Source organism: Nycticebus coucang, chromosome 17 (genome assembly GCF_027406575.1).
Source record: "Nycticebus coucang isolate mNycCou1 chromosome 17, mNycCou1.pri, whole genome shotgun sequence".
Lineage (NCBI taxonomy): Eukaryota > Metazoa > Chordata > Mammalia > Primates > Lorisidae > Nycticebus > Nycticebus coucang.
In genome coordinates this window covers 33,435,859-33,454,994 of record NC_069796.1, presented here as the reverse complement: position 1 = coordinate 33,454,994, position 19,136 = coordinate 33,435,859, and the positions used below count along the sequence as shown (strand labels likewise).

General features: G+C 45.6%; 1 pseudogene; it reads left to right on the top strand.

The window, feature by feature from the left end:
* The first annotated feature begins 236 nt into the window (after positions 1–236).
* Positions 237–2,270, top strand: LOC128568510 (Y-box-binding protein 1-like; annotated as a pseudogene).
* Positions 2,271–19,136: the final 16,866 nt, after the last annotated feature.

The window sequence follows — 19,136 nt, the reverse complement described above, 5'->3', positions numbered from 1 at the left end:
TTCAAAACCATAAGATAAGAAACTGTAAGAAAATAAACTTTCTTGTGGTAATTTGTTATGGCAGCCATAGGAAATTAACACAGATTTTAGTATCAGAATTGGGGAGCAGCTGTAACAAATACTGACAGTTGCACAGTCTAGAAGAATTTTAAGGAGCATGATAGAAAAGCCTGGATTTCCTCATATAGACCAGTAGAAATACGGACGTTAACAACCTTATTAAGAAAGGACTCAGAATGCAGGATGTGGCAGAGAAACCCTATGTCACTTCTGAGAGCACTTTGATTGCTGTGAGGGGATTATTAGCAGAAACACGGACGTTAATGGTATTGCAGGCAAGGGCTCAGAAGGAAAAATGAAACCGTCACTCAAAACTGGGAGAAAGAGGATCCTTATCATATAGTGGCAAAAAATCTTAGTGGAATTGTGCCCTGTAGTTATGTGGAAAGCAAAACTTGCAAATGATGAACTTCGATATTTAGTTGAGCAGAAGTCCAAGAAAAATATTGAAAGTGTGGCTAGGTTCATTCTTGCTGCTTATGATAAAATGAAAAAAGGAAAGTGATAAACTGAAAGAGAAATTATTAAGCAAAAAGGAATCAGGACTTGATGATTTGGGCTAATTCTCAGCTTATCCAGATGATCAAAACCCTAAGAGTTTGCTATCAAGAAAGTGCATCCTAGGGGCAAAACTGAGGGCGTGTCTTGACAACCTATGGCTAGCACCTCAGAAAGAAGGTCAGAGTACTCAGTCACACAAAGGGCTCTTTGCAAATATTAAGGGTGTAAGGCACTATCTCCTTAGCCATCTCAGCAGAAGTGAAAATCGAGGTGAGATTACCTAGGAGAGAGCTGTGGAGGAGGAGCAGCCTATAAGGTTCTTAAGAACACTCTATCAGCAGAAACATAGCCAGTTTTTACCAAAAGGGCAAAGAGAATGAAAGAATAAAAAAGACTACAGGATCTCCAAACTTCTCCAAGTAATAAACAAACTAATAATATTCCTCCATCTGTAAATACCTGCTACCTTTAAATGAAAAAGGTAGAGCCTTGAACCTAGAGCCAAGAATCAACTTGGCTGAAGCCAAATGAAGTTTGCCTGGCTAGATTTCAAAATTGCTTAGGACCAGTGATGCTTTTTTTTTCCTTTCCATTGTCTCCCCTTTTTGAGTAGAAATCACTAAAACTGTTTTCCTATGCCTATGCCACCACTATATTTTGGAGAAAACTTATAGAATTTCATAGATGAATTGGAATTGTGCCTCAGAATGGGTTATACCCAGAAACTTACCTATACCTGATTTAGTAAGGTCAAGAAGCTGCTACTGAAATTACTGGCAAGAACATACCACCAGTTCAGTCAGTAGTAGAAAAGGAGAGCAGACCCCAGAAAGCCCTGAGCAGCCTCACTGCCACATCAGGAAGAGCTGCAGCTGCCACAGCTGGCCCCAGTCGGCCCCAGTCACCATCACCACAACCATGAGCAGCAAAGCTGAGACCCAGCAGTGCCAACCGCCCCTGCTCATGGCTGCCAACATCACAGCCCGGTAGCAGTGGCCCGGGTGGCCTCACATCAGTGTGGCACCTGCTAGTGGGGACAAGAATATCATCACAATGAAGGTTTGGGGAACAGTTCAATGGGTTCAATGCAAGAAATGAACATGGTTTCATCAACAGGAATGACACCAAGGAAGATGTACTTGTACAACAGACTGCCGTAAAGAAGAATAACCCCAGGAAATACCTTCACAGTGTAGGAGATGGAGAGACTGTGGAGACTGAGGGTGTTGAAGGAGAAAAGGGTGCAGACGTAGCAAATGTCACAGCCCTGGTGGAGTTCCAGTTCAAAGCAGTAAAGACGCAGCAGCCCCTAACCATTATAGAACACTCTCCACATTGCAGGGGTCCTCTGCAGAATTACCAGGATAGTGAGAGTGGGGAAAAGAACGAGGGATCAGAGAGTGCTCCTGAAGGCCAGGTCAAACAATGCCAGTGGTACCGCAGGTGAAAGTTCCCACCTTTCTACACTCAGAGACTGAATGGGCATTGACCACAGTATTCCAACCCTCTTGTGCAGGGAGAAGCTACCAAGGTGCGGACAGCCAGCGTGCAGGAGAACAAGGTAGACCAGCAAAATAGAGTATGTATAGGGGTTATAGACCATAATTCTGCAGGGACCCTCCTTGCCAAAGATAGCCCAGAGAGGACGCCCATGAAGAGAATAAAGAGAATCAAGGAGACAGACCCAAGGTCAGCAGCCCCCTCAGTGATGCTGACCAGATAACTAAAACTATCTGCCTTATCTATGCAGCATGGGGTCTTATTAGTTCTACCTAAAGATGTCTTTTTTAGTAGTAACCACCATGTTTCTTAAAAGGCCTGGTTTTTCTCAATATACCTTTAAAGTTTTTTTAATTATTTTGTATCTAGTTGAGATTTTTAAGAACTTCATTTTTAGGGCAGTGCCTGTGGCTCAAGGAATAGGGTGCCAGCCCCATGTACTGGAGGTGGTGGGCTCGGACCTGGCCCAAAACTGCAAAAAAAAAAAACTTCATTTTTAATTTGTAATAAAAGTTTACAACTTGATTTTTTCCAAAAAATTCAACAAGCTGTAAGAACCTATAAATTCTCAAATATTTCTTTTTCTTTTATTTTTTTAAGTAATTTGCATATAAATACATTTATGCCATTATGTGATTCAATGTGTTGATTATTTGTACAAATTGGAGTGCTTACATCCTACTAATTAACATAGCCTTCCCTTCATTTACCCAATTACAGTGTTAAGACATTTTTAAAGAACATACTTCCACAGCTACTATGAAGAAATATGAAAGCACTGTCACTGCCACAACTCTCTTAGTACCCACAAGACTAGTGACCAGACATTAGAACTCCAACATGGAAAACTCATTCTCTCCAGGGCCACACCTTCTACTGCCATGCTATCACCAAGGCAGCAGGAAGACAGTATTCACCTCATTTCTGCCTTCCAACCCTTACACAAATGCATCTAACTTGTAGGATCCATTTGCATCCAAACTTTAGTTGTGGGGAATCTGAGGCACATAGTTTTTAACATTTGTATACAAGAAGGTTTACTAGGAGGAGGATGGGATGAATACTGAGCACCAACCTATTTCATCCACCAAAGTCACCCATTATGTTAAATATTATTTCATTTAATCCTTCAGGCAATCCAACAAAATAGACATGAGCATTTTCCTGTTTTACAGACAAGAAAATTAAAGCTCAGAAAGGTTAAGAGATTCAAATAAGGCCATATAGCTAGAAAGAATCAGGGATAAAATCCAGAACATTCTGAATTTAAAGCTCATGTTCTTAACTACATTCATGTTAGGGTCATCCTGGCCCTTAAAAGATCCCAAATATAAGGTAGACAAAAACTGAACTGCATGTTCAAAGGAATAGCCAAAAAGTTGCAATAAAAACAAACTTGTCTGACCTAAAGAAAGTAGAGATCATTCCAATCAGAAAATGCTCTGGAGTACATACTGTGTGTTAAACTCTGATCCAAGGTACAATGGTGACCAAAACAGACACTGGCCCTTCCCCTGCCTGCATGGACTTATAGCCTGGAAAGAGAAGCATTCACCAAATAAGCACATAAATGAATGACAAAGCATAACCATTAAAAGAGCTAGAATAAAGAGAGCGCCTCACTGGGCTAGTAGAGGATGCAACCAGGAGCCCAGATCCCTGCAGGAATTCACAGAAGGCTGCCTTAGGGAAGTTACAGTTGTACCAAGAGACTACTTCTCCTTTAGGAGAAGCCAGATAATTTGAACCAACCTCCTACAGAGGATACCTTAAAAACACTGAATAAAATATTTTTCAGCACGCTCAAAAGAATCAAAAAGCTAGTAAGATAGTGCAGGAAGAATTACCAGGCCAAAATCTACAGAAAAGTAAGGACATAAAAAATTAAGTCAAGAATTCGAATCTACCTTTGCCCTGAGCATATTTTCTGATCTAGATAAACGTGATCCATAGTTGCTCCTAGGATGAGGGGACAAAAGTCAAATCTTAAGTCCACCCATGTAAGATGAGGCCACAAAGGGTGAACCAGAAGTAAACCAGAAGTATCCTTCCTGGGGGCCTGCAGCTTGTGTTCAAATAACCTGAGAGTTTAAGGAATCTCAAGTTTGAATTAACCTGATAGTACCCCACAGCCCAGCAGAAGAAAATGAAATAGAACCTCTCTGAAAGAATTATTTCTAAAATAGCTTTTTTTAACATTAATGACCAGCATATAATCAAAAATAACCAGGTACATGGGTAAATAAGACATTACAAAACAAATGACTAAGATAGACTCACAATAATTCTATCATTGTGTAACAGAATCTTCTCACAGTCTATAAAACAATTATGTTTATAATATATAAAAAATAAAAAAACAAGGTGGAAAATATCTACAGGGACAACTTTTGTAAGAACTGGAGAATTAATAAGAGTTAAGTATGTGGAAAGAAAAGTAGAATACATATGGGAGGAAAGGCATTCCCAGCCAAGGAGCCAATAGGCTCCATGTTCGAGCCCACCACAAGGCCTCTGTATGTCGCATTTGTGAAGAGAGGCCACAAAGCACGGAGACAGGGGCAGAGTGTGTCATCAAAGAACTGAGATGAGCAGAGGCTGAACTTTGATAAGCATTGTGGTCTCTGTGCTGAGAACCACTGAGTGTTACCCATTGAAGGAAATTCTATTTGTTTGTGTTGCTATAAAGGAATACTTGAGATTGGGTAATTTGCAAAAAAAGGAAAGAAGGAAGGAAAGGAAAGGAAAAAGTTCATTTGGCTCACAATTCTGCTGGTTGAAAGACTGGGCATCTTCCGCTCACAGTCCCACAGTGAAAGATGAAGGAAGCTGGCATGTGCAAAGATCATACAGTGAGGGAGGAAGGAAAAAGAGAGTGAGGACGCCAGTTTCTTCTTAACAACCAGCTCTCACGGGAACTCATAGAGCAAGAACTTAACTCATTACAGCACCAAGCCATTCATGAGGGATCCACCCCCATAACCCAAACTCTTCCCATTAGGCCCCATACCTAACATCAGGGATCAAATTTCAACATGAGGTTTAGAGGGTCAAATATCCAAACCAGAGCAGAGCCTTGAAATGTTTTAAATAGAAGCTGAGCTAGACAAATTGGGGTTTTAGAAGATCATTCTAGTCTCCTGCTCAGCTCTGAAAGGACCTTCTCCTCATGTTCTCTGGGAACTCATAACAATCCTGAGATCCAAGCTGAGCTGACACTACTGCCCTCTTGAGTAGATGGTAACGCTGAGAGAGGCAGTGGCCTGTTTTAAGGGCCCTGTTGAGTAATTTAGATCCTTTCAGACTCATTTCATTTGAGGATACAGCATTGAAAAAAAAAAAAAAATGTAGGAGAGGCAGTCCCTGTTGGCAGAATCAACTGGAGGGTCCCATCACCTGAGGCCTACTGGGACTCAATGTCCACAGCTAGAAAGAGATTCCCAGCACCATGGCCTTGGGTAGTCTGAGTTCCAGTCCACACAAGTTTCACAGCCTCAGCAAGCAAAGTGGCAGGTATTTGCATGTGTATGTACATGCACACAAATATATATACAGGAGAAGCGGTAGGGCAGGGCCTAAGAAGAAGGGCCAATATTTCCATCCCCAATGCTGAACTGAACTCAGAAGTGCAATGTGCCTAAGCAAGCCCCCAAAAGTGGGCCATGTTTTCTGGGAGGTCAAACAAACCCACCACCCCAAGAAGCCCATGAAGTTCCACCTTCTTTATGCTGGGTAGGAGGTGGTGTGGACATCTCATCCACCTGGGCCCCAGTCACCCCCACCAGGCCACTAGGCCTTTGTTCCTGCATATGAAGATGCTGCCAGGCTGCCCCTCACCCCACAGCAGGTTCCCAGAGGACCCTCAGGAGCCAATGCTCACCCCTTCCCCCTGCTCTGAGCCTGACAGGGGAGCCCCCAGGGGGCAGCAGGCAGACCCCTATCAGCCCAGCTCCCCTGGTAATGGCAGGCCTTTGAGGGGAAAGTTCATTTTGTCAATCAGCTCATTGTTGGCCTGCCAAGTGCAGGCTCGTCCTCCCCCGTGTGTCACTGGGCACTGTTGACACAGATGTCAACTGTCAAGGCCGCCCTCCACCCTCCGCCTCCCTCCTAGGCGTCCTGCAGGCCCAGCACAAGGGCCTCTGTCGCAATGCTCCCCACTGGCCCCTTGCAAGAACCAAGATTGCCACACCTTCGGAATTGCCAAAACTTGACTGGATACTTCATCATGCGGATTGGCCGTGGAGGCTGCAGCTGACACGGCCAGGCATGGCAGATACTTGACTGTTTGCCAGGTGACAAATCCCAACCGAGTGAAACCTGCAGACTTCACAGTATCTGCAGGGCAAGCTTCCTCCCGCCCGCCCAACAGAAGTGGCAGGTGGTGGCTTTCTGGGGCCCATTTCCAGAATGGGAAAAAAGAGGCCACATCTGCACACATGTGGACCCAGCCAGCAGCAAAAATCATAGCATTGGCTGAGCTTTCCCAGCCCCTGCAGACCCACCCCAACCTGCCTCCAGGAATGGCTGGGAGCAGGGGATGCAATGGGAATCTATGCAGCAGGCCCACCATGGCCCCATTCCTGTCCTTCACCTGAGTCCCAGCACACGTCAAGCTAGAGGACAGCTACAGCAAGGCAACTCTCAGATGGAAAAGACCACACAAGTACCAGAGCACAGTGAAGATTCCCGAAATGCACTCAATGCCAGTTCCCAAGGAAAGTTGTTCAAACTCAAGGACAAATATATGATCGTGAAATATCTCCCCTCCACCCCCACCCACATAGGCCACTGTGATGCTGGGGAGTTGTTTTCATGTCTGTGGTTTCCAGAAACATACACATACCATGGCCAGGGCTGTGGGGGAGAGATGAGCAAGAAAATAGCTAGGCTCCTAATCTCCACAGGGACAACACGGAGAGATTACACCCAAGGCAGGACCTGTGCCCAGTGGACGGGTCAAAGGAGTTATAAGGAAGGAGGAATTCTGTGTGCTGGGGGGCTGGGTTTGCTCCAGTTCAGCCAGTGCACTCTAGGAAGAGAAACTGTGCATGAGGACGGGAGCAGAGCTACCAGAGGAGAGGGGGGCCTAGACCCACAGCCCAGCTGGGGCTTACTGGTATAACCCATCATCACCTCTACTGTTCAGGTAGGGAGACCGAAAAGAACCTCCCCATCATCACTCGGCCAGGCAGAGACTGGTGTCTGAAACTTGGCTCTGAGGCCAGTGTCCCAGTGCTGTAAGAGGATGCTATATGGAGCAGACATGCCCTGGGCCCTTTCTCAGGACATGTTGTTATGCACAACCAATAATCCCTGCCCAAGATCAGGCAAGATTTCATACCTGGAACTTAATCCCACAGAGCTGTAGCAAGAGGCTAGGGAGAGAGGACAGGTGAGAAGCCGCAGAGCACCCTGGCCTCGCCCAGGCCAAGATAGGTTGACAGGATAGGGCTTTAGGTCTTCCAATTTTGAAATATCTGTGAAATAACTGTTTTGAAATCTTGCTCAATTTTGAAATTTCTCCACAATAAAACCAAATCTGGTTTTGATGAGTTGATACCTTGAGCATCAGCCTGGTATGAGGTAAACTGTCCCCCCTGTCCCCATGACCTTGGGGGCTGGCTCCATGAGCCTTATGCTGTAGCCTGTCAAGCAGGACAGGAACTGTCGCGATGCAGGGCTCTGCCCTGGGAAAACGCCACTGGCAGGAGGCAGTGCACATGGCATAACCAAGGAGGCGCCCCTCAACTCCCCTCCTGGCTGCCTGAGCCCCAGATCCTGTGTCTAGCATGGTACATCATAGTATCTAAGGGATTCATGTTGCCCTTGAAGTCCCAATACTAATTCTAGAAATCAGCCGAACACCTAGTGCTATAGTTTACCTACCAGATGAAGCCAGCCTGTGGTTTCCTCCCCCTGAAAAGCTCTACCAGTTGGACAAAGGTATTGCCAGGGAAGACCCCTGAGCTCCACAGACCAGAGCTTTGGCCCACAACCCAGGTCCACATGTAAAACAAGTCTACAAGAAGCCCAGGGCCCAAAGAAGTTAAGCGGCTTGCTTTTGTGCTACAGGAAACAGGTGCCCCGGAAGCCCCCACAGCAAACCATTGTCAGCCTGTGGAAAGCTATAGAGCTGAGGCTACTAACCCTTTGCTATAGAACAGTGGTTCTCAACCTTCCTAATGCCACAATGTATTTTCGTTGTTACAAAGGGGTCACAACTCACAGGTTGAGAACCGCTGCTCCAGAAGGTCCTTCAGAGAGCATGTGCCCCTTCACACCTTGACTATCAGGCTGGCACCAAGAACAGTGCCCAAGAGAAAAGAGCAGTTGCAATGAAGAATATTCTGGAAGGCTAGCCTATTTTCTAAGTCAAGATTTTCTCCCTGAAACAGGGCAATCAAGAAAGCCAAGCTGCTGCTCTACACAGAGGAGGTGGGCAAGGTTTTCTAGGGCTGGTAGAGGTTACTTGGATGTAGCAGTGGAAGGTCCCACCACAAGATGCCTCTGCTGACAGTATTTTGTCATCTTTATTTTCTACCCTGGTGTCAATCATTTCACACTACAGCAGAACACACAGCTGTACCGGTTATGTAACGTAGGTCATGATTCAAGTTCTATGTACGTTGGACAGTTTACTCATGTTTGAGAAATAACTCCAAACACTGTTCACATATTCAATAAACTTCTGAGTATTTACCAAGCAACAGGCTCAGAATCAGAATGGCTCCCAAACCCAGTAGGGGCAGACAGGGACTTTGTGAGTGCCATGACTCCTTGGGAGGCCAACCTGAGGAAGACCCACATATTGAGAACTGCTCCTCTAGAAGGTCCTTCAGAGAGCATGTGCCCCAGCACACCTTGACTATCAGGCTAGCACCAAGAACAGTGCCCAAGGGAAGAGAGCAGTCAAGACCTCCTGCCAAGAGCTCAGAGCATGGCCAGGAGACCTCGGGTTCTGGCCTTGAGTCAGCCACACAAACAGCTTCAACTGTGGTCTTAGCTACTCCATCTGTGCGACAGGGATAAAAGGAACTCCCCCAGGTATAATGAAGACCCAGTGGGCAGAAGCCTGAACAACAGAGGTCGTGCACTTTACCATAATTACTCAGTTGCTCTGCAGGGGTGGGAGAGGGAGCAAGGGTCTCTCCTTAGGAAAGACTCTCAACCCTGTCCTCGTGTCCTGTCAGTCCACACCTAACCTAAACAGGTCTCCTGGCTGGGCCACCACCCCTCTCTCCTTACCAGAGCTGTGCCACAGCCCAGACTGAGAGCTAGTCACCTTCCTGCCCCAGGCAGAGGCAGGAGAATGACACAACGCATCACCCTGATTAATCCTATTGAACGTCAAAGCTAGGACAGAGTTGGGGAAAGAGGCTGGTCCTCACTGTGAGTCACCTGCAAACAAGGTCACCACCCACAGGACCAGGGCTGGTCTGACCTGGAGGTAACCCCAAGAGTTTGAAGGAAGGTAACCTCTCCCCACGTTGAAGACCTTTCTCCTGACATCTATCTTCCACCTTATGATTAGAATAGATTCTTTTGGATGCTAGAGACTTTTGGAGACTCAGGAGTTTCCTATTGGTATGTGTATGATGTTTTTGAACAGGTATGCAAGTTATTGTTTTACATACCAATTTAATCCTCATGACAAATCTGCAAAGCAGATAGTCTTATTATGCCCATTTCACAGATGAGCAAAAGGACCTAGATTTAGAAAGCAGCCCAAGGTCACATAGCTGGTGAGTGGCAGACCCAGACAGTCTGATTTTAGAGTTCACGATCCTAATCTTCACACCTCCACCCAGAGGGGACCTGGCTCAGGAAAGGAGCCCTAGAGTCGCATGGTGGCACCTCAGGAGCCACCAAAGGTGGTGGAGAGCAGAGGGCAAGACTCTAGTCCTCCTCTCTTTTTTTTTTTTCCTCCTCTCTTTTTTAACCAAAGCAGCTTTCTTAAGCAGAATCTCAATTTCTTTCTTTCTTTTTTCTTTTTTTTTTTTTTTCAGTTTTTGGCTGGGGCTGGGTTTGAACCCACCACATCCTGTATGTGGGGCCAGCACCCTACTCCTTGAGCCACAGGTGCCACCCAGAATCTCAATTTCTAATTAGATTTTTTTATTTCAATCTAATTGTAAAAGTAGTGAATCCTTCACTAAAAATGGTTCTGACATTTTCTTCTTCAGGAAATTCTCAGCTCACGCTTTTTGAAATTTCATTCCCTGAGGGGTTTTCCAATTTGGGGGATAAAACAAAAAGGAGAGGGTGGCACCTGTGGCTCAAAGGAATAGGGCACCGGCCCCATATACCAGAGGTGGCGGGTTCAAATCCAGCCCCAGCCAAAAACTGCAAAAAAAATAAAAATCACAAAGGAGATTTCCAAGAACTTGGAAGACTTTGGAATCTAGCTGGGAGTTATCTAACTCAAGGTTTTGGAAACCAAGGCTCCTCCTTTCTTCCCCAATCCTCTTGGTCCCAGAAAAGAAACATGATCACAAGGTCTAGAAATGTGGCTGGCACCAGCAAACAGACTGGGGGGACCCAAGTCCTCCTGCTATCACACATAGACACCCTCTATTTTAGCTTGTCCTCAGCAATGGACTCAGATGGGATGGCCCATGAGTAGCCTTTGGCCCCTAGTCAGCCACACCCACACATCAAGTATCCCGGGACTTCCATCTGGAAATCTTGAGCCCAAGATCCTAAACTGAAAATGAGTCTGGGGTGGACAGAAGGGTCACAGCTGTGACAGGAATCTCATCTCTTCTTCCCTCACATGAGAAGAGGGGTGACCACAGAGGACAGAGAAAAGACTGAGAATGGTTTGAGGAGAGCGAATCAAGATGTCCTGTGCCTTCCCAGCCCACTGCTGGCAGCACAGAGGATCCTGGAACATGATGGGCAAATTCCCAGGAAACATTACACTGCTCATCACTGGACTTGATCATTCCCTTCCCACACTCCTCCCTGGGAGCTGCCACAAACCACTCAGCCAGGAACTCCTGAGGAGCAGCCAGATTCTTTTCTGTTCTCCTACCTCCCTCACCCCAGAAAAGATGCATCAAAATGTGTGGGAAGCAGGTGACATGCGTGGCTGGACAGTGCCCACACAGGAGAAAGGCAAAGGAGCAGCTTATCTGGGGGCTACAACAGTGCCCAACAGAGCAGACCATTTCAAATCATCTTCATGTCCATGTGACTCAGTCATTCTTGGAGCACCAAGGGTCTTCCTCCCCCACTACAGACCCTCACTCATATGCATGACCCCAGCTCCAGGGTGGGGGCTGTGTTTTTACAAGCACAGATCCAGTGCTATCTGACGAGCCACACCCTCTGGAAGGTGAGCCCTCCGGCCCAACCTACAGCTCCCTCCCAGGAGAGAACCTGATCTCTGACCAATGCTACTGCAGTTGTCAGCTCAGAAACTGAGGAGCTGGGGTCAGATACAAGAACCTGCACACTTCTGCCCCAAAAATGAAGAGGGCAAGTCAGAGAATAGAACAGGCCTTGTGTGCCTGGAGCAACAGCCTTGTCCCCATCCCCCCACGCACACCTGCAGCACCCAAAGCAGCCCACGTTCCCCTCAGATGACACGCAGGCTGAGATGCTCAAGCCCACGTAAGGGAGGGTGGATATGCCGCTCCCTCTGGGCAGCCCACTTGCCTAGCTCGATCTGCCCTCCCAGGGTAATAAGGGCTCACACGGGGCCTCGCCACCCCCACCACCCCATCGAGTGTCTTTCTCAAACCCCACACTGGCAATTACTCCCAATTACATGATGTGACAAGACACTGGGGCACTCAACTCAGGCCCTACATTATGCAACGTTTTTAATCCTCGTACTTAAGGTGGAAAACCGATATGGTGCTCTGAGTTCACGTGAATGACTAAAAAAATAATTCTAAGAAATAAAAACATCACCATCAATATCACCTTACAGGCTCCCTGAAAGGATTAAAAGGATGCATACTTTGAATTTTCAAATGCCCTCTGCTGAACTCTCCTTGAGCCTTGCTCACAGGAGATTCCTCAGCAGGAGAGTGATGGTGCAGGGATTCCCTAGGAGAGACTTCCTCTGTGGCTCTGGGGTGAGTGCCATTGCAGGAACCCTGGAGTCCTCCACCTGTGCCCGTGGCCAGAGCCCCCCTAGAGCACCCAGGCTGGCGCTCCCCTATCCACACAAAGCCATCCAGAGCCCAAGCCCCAGCCACACAAGGCAGGGAAAGACCCCATACCTCCTGCCCCCAGAATGCCCAGCCCTTCTGGACACACCCATAGGCCCCATAGGCCAGATACAACCCCTACAATGAGATGGGTTGAGCACTCAGACCCTGACAAGGTGGGGAGGCCCCTATGTCGCCATCAGAAGGTCCTTAGCGCATAGTGGGCTCCCTATTTTCTCCATAATGAACTCTGCTGTCCATCCTTACCAGGCTGTGATGCCACACTGAACCCACCCAAGGCCACTGGACAATCTAATTGCCACCCAGCAACAGGCAGGCAGGTAGACGTGCCAGAGGACCTGCCCTGCCATACCCACACCCCAGCCGGGCAGCCTTTGGATGGGAGGGAGCAGCCCCACACCAGCAGGTACAATTACAGTGGCTGGGCCCATTAAACCTTGGGAATAAAGAGCCAGCCTGGTAATTACCCCTAATCCCCTTCGAGCTTTTGTCTGCTAGCAGCACTGCCATAAGCCTAATGGTGTGAGATAAGTGGCCAGACTCCCCAGCCCTCCCCAGAGCTGCTTCAGGCAGGGCTGGTGGGGGTGCTCATCAGCCAAGCCCATGGGGATGCCATTCCTAAAAGTCTTTTTTGACAGAACCCTCCATGCAGAGGCAGTCCCCACAGGATGACCAGAGCCCTGGGGCTCCACAATGGCAGCAGTGGTGGTGGCACAGGAGAAGGAAGAGGGGGATTCCAGACCCCAGAGGGACCCAGTGTTCAGGCAAGCCAGACTCAACAGCCACGTCCATAACCACATTCTGGTCATACTCACACAGGACCCCTGCACTTGGGACCTGTGCATGGGAGAGGGCTTTCGGTGCAGAGCTGTTCACCAGCATAGTGTCTGGCCCTCAAAATCTGATGAACCAATGGCCTACATGCTGCGAATGCTTTGGAGGTTTCCACAGGTGTGGCTGGCCCCTCTCTCTCTACAACAATCCTAAGAAGTGGAAAAGGCCCAGTGATCAAGACATATAACATGCCCTTCACCCTCCACCTCCCCCGATCCCTCATCTAAAATGCCCATACTCTGAGCAACAGCAGCTTCTGGGCCCACCCCAGGGTGCATCTCAGCACCCACATGGCCAGCACTGGGCACTGACTGCGCACTGGCCCATTTCCTTGAGACACAGCTCTGCCTGCTCTTCCCTCATCTTCTCTCTTAACAGTGACATGGGTCCCTGCCTATTTAAAGAGGGTAGCTCCTGGTGACTATTGCCAAATCTATTTCTCTAGAGAAATCAAAACCGAAATGTTTAGGTAAAATCTCCCAGTTGTTCAATACCAGTAACTAATTCCAATAATTTAAAACACTGGATAAACCAAACCAAATGTATCTGCAGGCCCCAGCTGACAAGCTCTGCTGTTCTGGACCCACCAGTTTTGTGCCCCAGCCCCCCCAACCCCTCCTCAAACCAAGCTCCTTGAGAGCAAAAGTTTTTTTGTTTTGTTTTTTTTAATCTCTACAGTTCTGGCACCCAGCATGAGGCCTGGCACACATCATTAAATGTTCAGTCAACACTTGGATGGGGGTGAGGAAACTGAGGGCAAAACAGCTACATGGCCCATGCAGGGTGCCCCAGCTGGCCAACACTAAACACAGGAGAACAGCCAAGCCCAGGATCCCAGCCCAGGGCACCTGCCACAGGACCATGTTTTCCCCCTATCCCAGGCTAGATGCTCCTGGTATAAGAATAGTGCTTTCTTATCACAGTTGGAATTTACACTCTGGTACTTTAAATTCAATTTTGCAAAGCACCCCTCAGATGATAGCTGGGCCTGCACACCCCTTGCAGGCATAACAGCTGGGGATGCATAAATGGTCCATGGGTTGGGCACAACAGTTTCCAGAACTCAGCAAGCCTTCAGTGCAGAAAGAATGACTAACCCCTTGTTAGGAACAGTCCCTCCCTGACCCCATGAGGCCCCTCTTGTCCAGCACTGTGAATTCTGTAGTCTCCAGGAGGAAATGTCAATGAAGGCTTCAGACAACAGAATCCTGACCCAGAGTTCCTGCTGCATGTCCCACTGGGGCTGGGTACGCCCACCACACACGGGTACCAGCACAAGGACTGAATTTCAGTTCCACACAGCAGCTCGAATACCACCTGTGTTAGTTAATATCACCTGGTTAGTTATAACACATACCATACCACAAACTCAGCAGCTTAAAACAATACACATTTATCATCTCCACTTCTAAGAGTCTGGGTTTGACTGTCCTTGCTTCAGGGTCTCATCTGAAAGTTACAAAAAAGGTACCAGTGTGGCGATGATCTCGTGTCAAGTTTCAAAATGGAAAGACTCGAGCTTTTCCAGTTTCATGTGGCTGTTCCCTGCAGCCCACTTCATTGGGGGCTTATTCCTGGCTCTCAGCTGAACCCACCCTTGGCTCCTAGCTGGCCATTAGGGGAAGACTGCCCTCAGCTCCTTGCCATGTGGGCCCCCCGCCAACATGATTGCTGGCTTCATCAAAGCCAGCAAGGGAAAGAGTCCCCTTGCAAGGCTAATGTTACAACATTATGTAATGTATCTTGGAAGTAACAGTCTGTCATCTTTGCCATATTATTGGTTAGAAAGATGTCACAGATCAGGTCCTACCTACCATACAAGGCAAGAGACTCGCACAAGGACATGAGTACCAGGAAGAGGGATAATTAGGGACCACCCTGGAATGCTCATCACACTGCTAACATGAAGTAAAGAACTGTTTTCATTGCATCAGTCCAAAAAGACCAAGAGAAAGGAAAAGAATAGGAAGTCATGTGAACACTATTTTGGAAGCCAGCAAGTGAGTGGATGAGTGACACTGACTTAGGTTCCAGTGCTCTGTAGCCTGCTAAGCCTGCCCTGGGCTTCAAGAAGCAAGCTGCTGCGTGTGGAGAACCTCGGGAAGGCGAGAGAATTAGAGGCAACAGGTGCCTCTGAGGCAGCGGTGCAAGTGGAAAAGAAAACAGACAGGCTGGTTTTAAAAGTCTTTAAGAAGAGTAGTTAGATCCCCCAGGTACCTTCCCTAATCCCTGCCCAACCAGGTAACAATTCTCTTCCAAACATGCAGGAGACAGTAGGTTTATCCTCTAGAACAGTGGTTCACAACCTTCCTAATGCTGCAACCCTTTAATACAGTTAAAAGGGGTTGCGACCCACAAGTTGAGAACCGCTGCTCTAGAAATATCCAGAGACACTAAACAAACCTGAAGAATGTCATAAAATGCCTCTCTGAAAACAGCAGAGTTTATGAAAATTACCATACAGTGTAATGGCCAACTCCCTTTTCTCCTTCTGGCTCTGAGAGTTGTATGTGTCCAGTAGAAGACTGGATGATTCCTCTTTGAAATAATCTGGACTATGAAAAACTCAAAGATACCATTATTTCAGTGGTCTTCATCAAAAGAAATGGCTTCCTAGTCAACCTCACTACAACAAAGCCCACGAGTCACCTGTGCACAGAGCACTTCCACCCAGCAATTTGGCATCTTATCTCAAAAACACACCAAGAATCAGACACTGAGAAGAGCCTCCAACACAGAAGGCGGAGGAGAACCAGAGAAATGACACAGAAGCTAGGAGGAAAGGAAATGCCTGAAAAAATACAATCAACAATTAGCAGCTTTAGAGAAACAAGAAGACATAAATCATATATGAGACTCAGAAGCTACCCCGACAAAGAAAGAAAAGTCTCTAAGAATTTAAAACCACAAAAGCAGGAGTAAAACATCCAATAAAAGTTTGTACGGCAAAGTCAAAAACATGGTCTACAACGGCGGTTCTTGAAATGTGGTCTTCAGAACCTAAAGGGTCCCTGAAGCCCTTTTAGGAGGTTCACAAAGTCAGAATTACTTCCATCATAACTCTAAGCTGTTATTTTTGCCATTTTCACTGCATTGACATTTGCAGTGTTGGTGTAAGAACAACTGGGTAAAACTGCTGGCCGTGGCGGCAGACTGTGCCAGCACTCACTATCCTCTTCCCTAGCACACACTCACGGTCAAAATAAATGTCAGTCTCACAGAACAATGTGCTTACTGAAGCAGTAAAAGTTTGAGTATATGTCTTTTTATTATTTGATGTGACAAAATGGGAGGTCTGTAAAGTCCTCCTGCTGCGTACCACTATGACTGATGATTGTCTCAAAGAAAAGCACTTGTGTAATTGATCAAGTTGCAAGATAAACTAGTCACATGTATCATGGAGCGCTATTTTGACCTGAAAAAAAAAAAACAGCTGATGATCAAATTATGATTATTCAGTATGAGTATGTGGCATATATTTTCTTGAAAATGAACAGCACAAGCCTGTCAATTCAAGGAAAACACTGATAGTATTTGTTGCTCATGATAAAATTTGAGCATTTAATCAAAAAGAGTTTTGGAAAACTTCTCGCTATGAATTTGAGAGCTTTCCAGTGTATACTTTTCAGGTGAGATCAATGACAATATTTACAAATCTGATGGTTTCATATTATGTAAAGAAATGTGTCAACATTTTAAAGAGCTATATAACTCAGTGAACCAAGATTTTCTAAATAACCAATCTATGAATGTTACAAAAGCAACCATAGGTAAAATTCTACACTATAACTAATCTTTAAGAACATACCATTGTTGAGTTCTGCTGTGATATCAAAGGATATCCACAATTATCTGGAAAATTTATTAAGACATTCTTTCCCTTTTCCAGCTATACATCTGAATGAAACCAGACTTCATATACTTCAAATCAAAACATATCACAACAGATTAAATGCAGAAACAGCTGAGAAGACAGATGTCTGCTATTAAGACACACATTAAAAAGTCTTGCAAAAATTTTTGCTGTTTTTATTTGGAGAAGCATATCTACATTTTCATAAAATTATATTAACATGTAATAGATATGTTATTTTAAATTAATAAATATTGACTCGGCACCTATAGCTCAGTGGCTAGGGTGCCAGCCACATACACCAGAGCTGGCGGGTTCGAATCCAGCCCAGGACTGCCAAACAACAATGACAACTACAGCCAAAAAATATCTGGATGTTGTGGCAGGTGCCTGTAGTCCCAGCGACTTGGGAGGCTGAGGCAAGAGAATCGCTTAAACCCAAGAGTTTGAGTTGCTGTGAGCTGTGATGGCACAGCACTCTACCCAGGGTGATAGCTTGAGACTCTGTCTCAAAAATAAATAAATAAATATTTTAAAATTTTCCCAGAATTGTTTTTTTTTGTTTTGTTTTCAGACAGTCTCACTTTGTTGCTCTCAGTAGAGTGCCATGGTGTCACAGGTCACAGCAACCTCAAACTCTTGGGCTCAAGCGATTCTCTTGCTTCAGCCTCCCAAGTAGCTGAGTATTTATTTCTAATGCAGTAAATATCAATAGATTTACTCCAAGGATTCTTGATGATTTTTAAGAGCATAAAGATAGCCCTCAGATAACAAATGACCTGAAACTAAAATATGTAAGAACTCCTGGTGTAGGAAGTAAAATGAACAAAGAATGAAAATAAGAGAAAAAGTTAAAGAATCAGGCCAGGAAGTTTAACATTTTTTTAAAAATTCCAGAAAAAGAAAAAACAAAGTGGATGGAAGGAGCAAATTTTGTCTTTTTATAAATCCCTAGAATTGAAGTTTTTAGACTTAAAATCATCTACATCAAGTGTCCAAACAAATTTTGTTTAAAAACTCATATTGGGTAATACAAATGCGACATTTCTGGTGATGAAAAGGAATGATTCTAAAAGCTTCTAGATGAGGCAGTGCAGAAATGGTCAGATTTCAAGGACTGGGACTCAGAACAGCTCAGACTTTCAACACAGGAGGCTGGAAGGCAAGTTTCTACGGGAAAGCAATTTCTTTGCCTCAAAAAAAAAAAAAAAAGGTGTCACTTTGTCACCCTCAGTAGAGTGCTTTAGCGTCACAGCTCACAGCAACCTCAAACTCTCAGGCTCAAGCGATTCTCTTGTCTCAACATACCAAGTAGCTGGGACTATAGGCACCCACCACAATACCCAGCTAGGAAGGCAATTTCAACACAGAATTTTTTATATTCAGCCAAAATATCAAGTATAAAAAGTAAAACAAAGATATTTTTGTATATACAAGATGTCCAAAATTTTGCCTCCCACATACTTTCCTTGCAAAAATCCTGGAAGATACACTCTTGAAAATGAGGAAGTAAATGGAGAAAGAATAGCAGGGAATTCAGGAAATGAGTGATCCAGCAGCACTGCAGGGATGGTGGTGAGGAAGGACTCAGGTGAGCAGCTCTGCTGGACAGCAACCTCCAGACAGGAGGAAAACAGGAAATAATTTCCTGGCGCATCTGAACATACTCAGAAAATATTCAGTGTAATCAGAATTGAAGGATAAATAAGTACTAAAAAACTAAGCAAATGAAAAAGCAAGCTGAGTACTATGTACCAATTCCAAGGAAAACAAAAAGTCTGTGCAAAAAATAAAAATGTGATTCCAGCACACTGCACAGCACTGCTGTATTTACAGCTCAGATACTGCTGTGCTTTGGATTAGGAAAGGGGAAGTGTGTGGGTATCTATTTGATCAGAAGAGAACTGATATAGGAAAACTTACCCCATCTTCCATAACTGAAAATCAACAGATAATAACTAAAATTGAAAAATCCAGGAAAAGGTGATATAAAGCAATATTGTTAGAAATATAGTAAATACCAAAAGCAACAACTAAAGGGATTAAAAACAGTTACCTCTAGAAAGCAGAAGGCAGGTGGGGAGCAGCGTGGACACAGGGAGCTACTGCTCTTCCCTGTGACTTATCGCCACTCAGCTATGAATATGTATTCTGATAAAAATTTAAATTTAAAACCACTCAGGTCCAGAGCCGCCAAACTTCCCTCT